This window comes from Arachis stenosperma, chromosome 6, assembly GCF_014773155.1.
Source record: "Arachis stenosperma cultivar V10309 chromosome 6, arast.V10309.gnm1.PFL2, whole genome shotgun sequence".
In the NCBI taxonomy this organism is placed as follows: Eukaryota; Viridiplantae; Streptophyta; class Magnoliopsida; order Fabales; family Fabaceae; genus Arachis; species Arachis stenosperma.
Window position 1 is genome coordinate 120,427,707 of NC_080382.1, and position 8,610 is coordinate 120,436,316.

The window sequence follows — 8,610 nt, forward strand, 5'->3', positions numbered from 1 at the left end:
TATGATGGATTTTTGCCCCGTTTGCATGATTTGATTATTGAATAAGTAAGAATGTGGATTTCTGTCCCATTTGTATGATTAGATTGATTTTAGTAACTAGCAAGAACGTAAGGTTTGTCCCGCTTATTCAATACTCTTATTATGATATGTGAGATCAGTGATTTCCGTCATACTCACAATAATTGAGAACGAGCATGATCATAGTAAGAATAGCGATACACATAATGCTCACTTATGGATTGGAATGTCAAATGCCTTAGGGGACGATAATATGTAACGCTTACGAGGGTAAGGTTGAGTGCGGAGTGACAAACCCCAATTTGACGGTTTATCTTGTATTGAATTTAGGGGATTTTATCACCTTTTACCCACATTTATTCAATGAAATAGCATGTTTTTGTATATTCTCCTTTAATTGTGCTTAAGAGTGAAAATATGCTTTTTAGGTCTTAAAATAGATAAATATAATTTACCTTGATTCCATTAGATGCCTTGATATGTTTGTTAAGTGATTTCAGATTTAGGAGGCAAAGATTGGATTAAAGGAATGAAGAAAAAGCATGTAAAGTTGGAGAACTCATGAAGAAATGAAAGAACCGGAAAGCTGTCAAGCCGACCTCTTTGCACTTAAACGACCATAACTTGAGCTACAGAGGTCCAAATGATGCGGTTCCAGTTGGGTTGGAAAGCTAACATCTGGGGCTTCGAAATGATATAAATTTTGCCATATGTTGCTTCGCGTTCAGGGGCGCGCGCGCGCCGATTCTGTCCGTGGCCCACTTTAATGAAATCGTCCCCAGCGGTTTTAGGAGCCTTGTGGGCCCAATCCAACTCATTTCTGATGCTATTTAAGTCAAGTATTGAACGGGAATCAATATACTTTTAGATACTTTAGATACTTTTGATCATTAGCTTAGTTTTAGGAGTTAGAGTTAGTTTTAGAGAGAGAAGCTCTCACTTCTCTCTAGGATTAGGAATTAGGGTTAGATTAGGATCTCATAATTCTAGGTTTAATTCAAGTCTCCTTCTACTTCTACCTTCAAGTGGTGATTGCTATACTTTGGTTCTTCTTTCTATCCCTATCCTCTTGTTGTAATTTCTCTTATTTTGTTTCTAGGTTTTGTAATTGAGATATTCTTGTTATTTTGTTTTCTTCTAATAATGCAATTTGAGATAATTCATGTGATTGTGATGTTGTTGATTGTTGTTTTGTTAATTCTTTGTAATTGTTGGTTGTTGATTCCTTTTATTCTTACAAATAAAAATGCTTTCTTTCATTACCCTCCAAGTGTTTGATGAAATGCTTGAGAGGATGTTAGAGTAGGATTTTATGTTCTTGGCTTGAGAAGGTAACTTAGGATTTCTTGAGTCACTAGTGTCCAATTGATTGCTAGTTGATAGCCATTAACTCTAGCCTTCATTAATCCAATTAGTGGAAAGCTAGGACTTATGGACTAGGATTGATATAACTCACTTGACTTTCCTTTGTTAATTGATTTAAGGATGACTAAGTGGGATTAATCCTTGCAACTACCATACTTGTGGCTAGTGATAATGATGAAGACCCTTGACAACCAAATCTTGCCAAGACCATTTTGTTAATAAAGTTTTCTTACCATTTACTATTCATGTTTCTCCTCTAAAACCCCAAATATAACTCACAACCAATAACAAAACACTTTATTGTAAATCCTAGGGAGAACGACCCGAGGTCCAATACTTCGGTTTATAAATTTAGGGGTTTGTTACTTGTGACAAACAATCTTTTGTATGAAAGGATTATTGTTTGGTTTAGAAACTATACTTTACAACGAGATTTCATTAGTGAAATTCTAAACCGTCAAAAATCCAATCGTCAAAATGGCGCCGTTGCCGGGGATTTGCAATGGTGTTATGTTATTGGTTATTGTACATATGTGAATAGTGTAAATAGTTTGTCTTTTGCTTGTTTACTAGATTTTGTTAGTTTTATTTTGTTTTTCCATAATGAATTCTCACTTTGGCTATGAGTTTGGCTCTAATTGTGTTGTAGGGAATGTGAACTTCAATGCTAACATGTACCAAGGATGGAACCATCAAAGATGGGAGGAGCCTCAAGGAATTGATCACTCCTATTGGCAACAACCTCCGGATACTTATAGGTATAATTCCCATCCTAATGCATGCCAATTTAACGGCTATGATGATTCCTTTTGTGACACTCAACAACCACCATCATATGCCTATGAATCCTATCCTCAACATGAACCTCAACCATTCTCACAAGCCTTTCATTACCAAACACCGCCCTATGATCCATATCCATCATATGACCAAACCCCCATACCATACTCCTATGACCATTATGAGCAAGAACCCTTAGAACCACCACAACCCTATCAAGATTACTCCCAAGAACCACCTCAATACACACAATCTCCACAACCTTACCAAGAAAAACCACCTTCCTATTATGAGCCCTCTCTCCAAAACGATAAACCTTCCTACCCACCACAAGCCCCAATAGACGATTCTCTCACTTTGTTACTTCAAGGACAAGAGGCCATGAAGCGAGATACACTTGAGTTCGTGACCAACTTGACCAAGGTAGTGTCCACCTTAGCCTACCAATGCTTGAACACTCAAGGTACTTCCATGACCCCATGTGCAAAGTCAAAAGAAGAGCAAAGCATGAAGGAGAAATTGGAAAATCCGGTGAAGAAGGAGGAGTCAAATTTTGTATTGGAACAATTGGAGGAGCCTATGATCATTAAAGAAAAGGAAGAAGTGGTTGAAGATTTAGGAGATGTTGAAAGTCCATGGGAATGTAGCATCATGAAGAACTCTTCCAAGAAGCTTGATATTGATGTTGAGGAGGGTGCGCAACCTCCAAGGCATATCATCGTTGGAGACTTGGAAGAGGCTTATCAAGAGATGGATTCAATCATGGATGAATTTCTCTCTACAATGGAATCCTCTCCCATTGGACATGGAGTTGAAATTATAGAAGAGTGTGCACAACCTCCCATACCCTTGGTGAACAATGAAGAAGAGAGTGAATCAAAAGAGAGCTACCAAGAGGAAAAAGTTGGCATGGTGTATATTGAAATTGAAGAATATGAAGAGGTTGATCAAGAGATGGATTCATTCATCAATGAATTCCTATCCAAAATTGAATCACCTTCCATTGGGCAAGATGAAGTTCTTGAAGACAACACCAAGCCAAGTGAAAAAAGGGAAAATGTTGAAATTGAAGAAGCTTGTGAAGAGGTGGAAACAACTAAAGAAGAGCACAAGGAAGTAGACCTTGCATTGTCTAAGTGTGGGGAGGTCTCCCTTCCCAAGTCACCATCCAACACAACATTCAAGTGGGTAAAATTCTTATCCCTAAACTTTACTTTCTCACTTGAATATGGTTTAATTGAAAATGATGGTCAACTTAGAGCTCTTTGTGGAGTTAAGAGTAGGAAAGAGTTGTGTAGTGGTTGGAAACATCATTCTAAGCTCATGACGGTTGTAAGCTCAAAATTCAAGAGCAATGGTTGGTGTGAAACCAAATGGCATGGGTCTAGGAAGTTGTTTGGAAGCTTCTTTGAGAATTCTAAGGCCATACCACCAGAATGGAATAATGACGATCAATTTAAGGACGGGTGTCAAAACAAAGTATGGGATCCCGGATCGCACAATGAAAATCAAATTTGGGAGCTCATGGTTTGTGGAGAACTCCATCAAAGCTTGAAGATATTGAAATTGAAGAATGGAGCTTATTGGAGATTCAAGCATTGGTGGAAGTTCCAAGATGAGTACAAGCACAAGCCCCCTTGAGAGGAGCTCCCCATAAGTCCAACTTAAGGACAATAAACAAAAGTGCTAGGTGGGAGACACCCCACCATGGTAACATCTTTTCATTTTCTTTCTTTGTACATATTGGTAGAATTAGTTTAATTTCATGTTTTTATTGGTTTGTTAAGTTTAGTTAGAAGTATAATATGATAAATAAGGTTTTAGGGTGTTTTGGTAGTTGTTTGGAGGATTGAAAGGCTTGGATTGGTGTTAGAACTTAGAAAAATATTTTTGAAAAAAAACAGAACACCATCTACGCGTGCGCGCACCTGAGCATTTTTCGACCACCCACGCGGACGCGCACTGTACGCGTACGCGTGGATGCAAAAAATTTTACCTCCAGCCAAAAACCCGAGAGTTAGGCCTGCGCTGTGCGAACATTGGGCCTAAGGCACAAGTCTATGCACGCGTGCGCGCACCTGGCGCGTACGCGCACATGATCTTAAATTGGCATGCACGCGCACGCACACTGTGCGCGCGTGCGTCGATTGCACAATCTGCACTCTCGGTACTTTTACCCGAGAGTTGTGCCAGACTTGGGCCGACATTATGCCTCTGGCCTAACTCGACGCACGCGTGCGCGCACCTGGCGCGTACGCGTCCTTCGACCAATATACCCATCGACGCATAAACGTGCATGACGCGCACGCGTCGGTAAAAAAAAAAAAAGAGTTTTTTTTTCTCCCCTTCCATTTTCTTTTGCTTATCACATTTGCATACTTCTACTCTTCCCATTTTCATTTAGTTTTTGTAGCATGTTTTCGTTTTTTTTTTAAGTCATCTCAATAATGGTGTTGAAGTCTTATACTCAATTATTGAGACTCTCTTGCTTTATCTTGGTGCTTTGTGACCTGTTTAACATTAATTGAAATGTTTTGTTCCACACACAAGGTAGTGCTTTAGTCCTTCCTAACTCATTATCCTTTGTTTTTGTGCTTCATCATCATTGAGTTAGGTTGGGACCAAATGCCCTCATGCGTATCACTAATCTTGTTTGTGTCAATTCTTATTTGATCTTGATGCTCAATATGTTTTTCATGCTTTAACTTTACTCTTGCATCAAGTATCACTGATATGCCATTTTCTCTTATTGTTTCCTCCTCTACATGTTGTAGCTACCATGTAGTAGGGAATCATACTCTTATTTGGCATTAGCCCCCGCCTATGTTCTAATTGCCTTGATATCTTTGTTATAGGCTTAATTTTCTTTCCTTTTCTTTCCTTCTAGGTTGGCCACCAAGAAAGGAGAAAGGAAAAATTTCTAAATGGGGCAACAAACAAGTCATCCGCACTACCTTTTGAAGAAACTCATCAATTATAGCAACCCATCCACCTTGCTCTTCTTTGCATGCACCGAGGACGGTGCAATCTTCAAGTGTGGGGAGGTCATTCGACCGATCTCCATGGGTACCAATTTCCTTTTCAACACCAATGTTAGTTAGTTGTTGCATTTGCATGATAGGTTGCATGTTAGTTAGAATTTGTACATATTTTACTACTTCCTTCTTATTAGGACTACTTGGTTAAAGTGATGATTTCTTTTCCAAGAAACTGTTTTAGGGCACCCTACCAATTTGAAAAAGAAAAATTTTTTTGTTGAACTCGCTTGAAAGAATGTATTTTGGAACATGGTTTTGAGCTAAGAACACAAGCAAGTGAGATTTGAGCCTAATGATGTGGTTACATCTTATAACCACTTATTTTTCCTTCTTGTGTGCATTATTCCCTTCCTATGATTGTAATCTTTGATTTGTTTGATTCTTTATGTCCATTATTTTGTGTATTCATGCATTTATATGATTGAGGCCATCATTTCATTAGCTCACTTACCCAAATGGTCTTACCTTTTATCTTCCTTTGTTAGCCAACTTTGAGCCTATGCTTAACCCACTTATTCTTATTTTAGCACATTACAAGCCTTAAAGCGGAAAACAATGAATGTCCTTTATTTGGATCTTTGATTGGCTTAGGCTAGTGAGTGTGAGTGTCATTCAAGAGTGGGAAAACTTTGGGACATTGGTTGGGATAAAAGGGTGTTTGTGTTTTGTATTTTTATATTGGGGAATTGGGTACATGCTCATGTATTGATTAAATGTATAGACCTTATGCATTGATGTTCTTGTATATAGTTTGAAAAAAAAAAGAAATAAAAGTTAAAAAGAAAAAAAAAGAAAAGAAAAGAAAAGAAAATGTATATAGAAAAAAGAAAGAAAAAGAAAAGCAATAAAGGGGACAAAATGCCCCAAAGTGAAGCTCAATAAGAATCAATGCATAAGTGTTGTGAAATGAAAAGAAAATGCATGAGTATGTGAGAAAGTGAGGAATGGGTAGTTAGGTTAGTACTTAATTGTATAGGTCATTATATAGGTTAGGTGGGAAAGTTTAAGTTAATCAAAGATTCAAATCCTAAGTCCACTAGCCATATATGATCCTACCTTGACCCTAGCCCCATTACAACCTAAAGAAAAGACCTCATGATACATGTATGCATGCATTGAATAATTGTTGATTGTTAGAAGATAAACAAATCTTGGAAAGCATGATTAGGGGAGAATTGAGAGAATCAACCCCAAACACCGAGCGACTAGAGTGCAAACACTTCCGGTGAGGGTTCGATGCTCAATTCCTTGATTCCCGGCTTTCATGAGCGTTCTTCTCGCAAGTCTACTTGAACTTCATTTTAATATTCGAATTGGTAGGATTCATGAATTGTCATATGACCTTAGCCCTACCCATTTATACATGCACTTGGAGGATTGATTTATTTTTAACCAAGTAGGTAAAACCATTTTGCATTTAGTTGCATATAGTTTAGGTTCCATATAGCTCATTTACATAGAATAAATGTTGATGCCCTTTGCTTTCTCTTGGCTTAAGCATGAGGACATGCTTGGTTTAAGTGTGGGGAGGTTGACAAACCCCAATTTGACGGTTTATCTTGTATTGAATTTAGGGGATTTTATCACCTTTTACCCACATTTATTCAATGAAATAGCATGGTTTTGTATATTCTCCTTTAATTGTGCTTAAGAGTGAAAACATGCTTTTTAGGTCTTAAAATAGATAAATATAATTTACCTTGATTCTATTAGATGCCTTGATATGCTTGTTAAGTGATTTCAGATTTAGGAGGCAAAGATTGGATTAAAGGAATGAAGAAAAAGCATGTAAAGTTGGAGAACTCATGAAGAAATGAAAGAACCAGAAAGTTGTCAAGCCGACCTCTTTGCACTTAAACGACCATAACTTGAGCTACAGAGGTCCAAATGATGCGGTTCTAGTTGGGTTGGAAAGCTAACATCTGGGGCTTCGAAATGATATAAATTTTGCCATATGTTGCTTCGCGTTCAGGGGCGCGCGCGCGCACTTTGCGCGCGCGCGCCGATTCTGTCCGTGGCCCACTTTAATGAAATCGTCCTCAGCGGTTTTAGGAGCCTTGTGGGCCCAATCCAACTCATTTCTGATGCTATTTAAGTCAAGTATTGAACGGGAATCAATATACTTTTAGATACTTTAGATACTTTTGATCATTAGCTTAGTTTTAGGAGTTAGAGTTAGTTTTAGAGAGAGAAGCTCTCACTTCTCTCTAGGATTAGGAATTAGGGTTAGATTAGGATCTCATAATTCTAGGTTTAATTCAAGTCTCCTTCTACTTCTACCTTCAAGTGGTGATTGCTACACTTTGGTTCTTCTTTCTATCCCTATCCTCTTGTTGTAATTTCTCTTATTTTGTTTCTAGGTTTTGTAATTGAGATATTCTTGTTATTTTGTTTTCTTCTAATAATGCAATTTGAGATAATTCATGTGATTGTGATGTTGTTGATTGTTGTTTTGTTAATTCTTTGTAATTGTTGGTTGTTGATTCCTTTTATTCTTACAAATAAAAATGCTTTCTTTCATTACCCTCCAAGTGTTTGATGAAATGCTTGAGAGGATGTTAGAGTAGGATTTTATGTTCTTGGCTTGAGAAGGTAACTTAGGATTTCTTGAGTCACTAGTGTCCAATTGATTGCTAGTTGATAGCCATTAACTCTAGCCTTCATTAATCCAATTAGTGGAAAGCTAGGACTTATGGACTAGGATTGATATAACTCACTTGACTTTCCTTTGTTAATTGATTTAAGGATGACTAAGTGGGATTAATCCTTGCAACTACCATACTTGTGGCTAGTGATAATGATGAAGACCCTTGACAACCAAATCTTGCCAAGACCATTTTGTTAATAAAGTTTTCTTACCATTTACTATTCATGTTTCTCATCTAAAATCCCAAATATAACTCACAACCAATAACAAAACACTTTATTGTAAATCCTAGGGAGAACGACCCGAGGTCCAATACTTCGGTTTATAAATTTAGGGGTTTGTTACTTGTGACAAACAATCTTTTGTATGAAAGGATTATTGTTTGGTTTAGAAACTATACTTTACAACGAGATTTCATTAGTGAAATTCTAAACCGTCAAAAATCCAATCGTCACGGAGCGGGTTTAAGTAAGGGTCGGGTAGGATGTGGGTTGAGACTCAACCTTATTCGACTAATACGCATTCTATATATATAAATGTTATAAAAATATGTTATAGGTAGGTGTTGAACTAAAGAGCTGTCACTTAGTGCAAAAAATCTTCACTATTGAGCCAAAATTATGAATTAATAATTTAACACTTTTGTTTATATAAAAACTAATTTTATTTTAATGATATATAAATATAACATTATATTACAATATTTTATTTTTGTTTGTGTTATTAATTTAAGCAAAAATTTTTACGTAAAATTGAACATTT